Here is a 2,095-nt window from a genome sequence, read left to right as displayed (position 1 = left end):
GGTGCTGGGGGGCAGCCGTACCCCCAGCTGCCGGCCGCGGCTGGTTCTCCCCCTCTTGTAGCGAACAAGCCCTCCTCAGCCTTGTGAAAGCCGGCTGCGAAGATGCTGCGCTCGTCCCTGGGAGCCGGTGCGGAGTAGAGAGTGTTGCTCTAGAGTTCCGTTGGAGATGGAGACCTGCCCGGTTGTGCTTTTTTGGGGGTTTTGTCTTGAGCTTTGTAAGCTGTGACGTGGGGAAAAACAAGTCTAGAGGAGACTAGTTTGTGGTAGCATATGCCTGAGAATCTAGCATATCTAATAATGGTGAAACTTTTCAAAGAATTAAAAAGCTGGTTAAAAAACTTGGGTTTGAAAGTGACTCCGCATGTAAGGTTTAATCAATGTACAACTTCACCACCTGACTGGTAGCAAGCAAGTTTTGAGGCAGAAAGCCTCATTAAAAGTTTTCTCCATCTCAGGAACTATATATATGGAATTTCAGCACCACTAAACCAATATTTTTGTCTGAAATTATCACTTATGAAAAGAATGACGGTATTCTTACTCACAATCACGTGTGCTTTATCTAAAGAGTATTCGGATAAAAAATATTAGAGGAAATACCACAAGGATATATGGCAGGACACACTCTTTAATGTATGTTCTTTGCAAGTTACGCTAGCTGTGTAGCTCAGTTTATGCAGCATCAACACCAACCCCTTTAGAGCTAAAGAAGAGTTTAAACGCAAATGTAGTTGCTGTAAGTACTTTAACAAATTTTTAGGTTGCCTAGGTGTCAGCTTAATGCTCACTTAGTAACTCTGATGTATTAATAGATTAATACCTCTTTAAACATAGTGGCCTGAAGCATTCACATGGGAAGCAGGTGGGAGAAGCATCCCATAAAGCATGAAAGCTTTTTTTAGCATGATGTGACCACAGTGTCCAGGGCCTGGAAACTGAAGCTAACTAAATGCAGGCTATGAAGCAGCCTAAATTCTAAGCAACAGTCCAGAAGGTGTAGGAGCCGTGCAGCACAAGATGTCCTGGTATTGCTGCTGCTTGGGGTTTTTTTTTTTTGTTTGAAGATCAGATGACTTTTCAGAAAATATTTTGCAGCTCTGCCATAGGGTGAGAGCTTCTCTTAGAGCTGGATGACATTCATTGGCCTAATCAGAGACTAGACGAGATGAAGCTTCCTTCTGGCACACAGAAGTGCAACTGAAATGATTAGCTTTACACTATGAACAAGAATTAAGTACTGCAGCAAATCTTAGTCTGCAGTTTAAACAAGCAAATCTCAGTATGGTTTCTTGTGTGGAGTCGTTTGTGACCAGAACTACATTTAAAGATGACCTTCTCATGAAGGTTCTGATTTTTGTGCCTATAGTTATGTTAAAATGATTTAAGTGACTGTTCTAAGTGTTTGTCAAATTATGTGCTTCAGTTGCATATAATTTGGTTCAGACTACCTTTTCCTTTCCTCAACTTCACAAATGTTTTCACTGTCTTCTCTCTTAAGAATATAGAAATTATATGCTGGAATGTATGTGCTTGGGTTTTTATTCAACAGTTTTTAATGCTTACTTTTTTACTACAATTTGATTAAATAAAAAAAGTGGATACTTCAGCTGAAGTACTCCCATTAAAAAGAATTTTTTTGTAACTTGTAACAAAGCATAGGTGGTAAATGGGAAGTCTCTCTGCCACTTGTAACTGTCATTTTATGGATAATGTATGCTTAGAAATTGTTCCACTTTTATCTGTTCATAAAGTATGTAAGTCTCTATGGGCAGAGTCTATCTTTACAAAGGACTTGGACAAATGAGCACCCAGGTATGACAGGATGTGTCTCGAATGAAAAGCAGTCCTTGTGCACACAACATAGTCTATTTTAATTCTAATTTGGTAGCTGAATTTGCAAATGAAAAAATGTTTATACACTCTGTATTCGTCCATCCCACTTCCCAGAATTAGGGAACCAATTTAAAAGCTGAACTTCAGATAGAGGTTTTGAGAAGAACAGCATGTGCATAAATTGAGTTCAAAACTGACAGCGGGGAGAGAAAAGAAAGCAGATTTAGCACTGCTGCTGAAAGTAAGGCTGCTGCATGAACTC

Source organism: Egretta garzetta, unplaced genomic scaffold (assembly GCF_000687185.1).
Source record: "Egretta garzetta isolate BGI_Z169 unplaced genomic scaffold, ASM68718v1 scaffold244, whole genome shotgun sequence".
NCBI classification, from domain to species: Eukaryota; Metazoa; Chordata; class Aves; order Pelecaniformes; family Ardeidae; genus Egretta; species Egretta garzetta.
The sequence above is the reverse complement of the archived record's forward strand: the minus strand, read 5'-3'. Positions refer to the sequence as shown.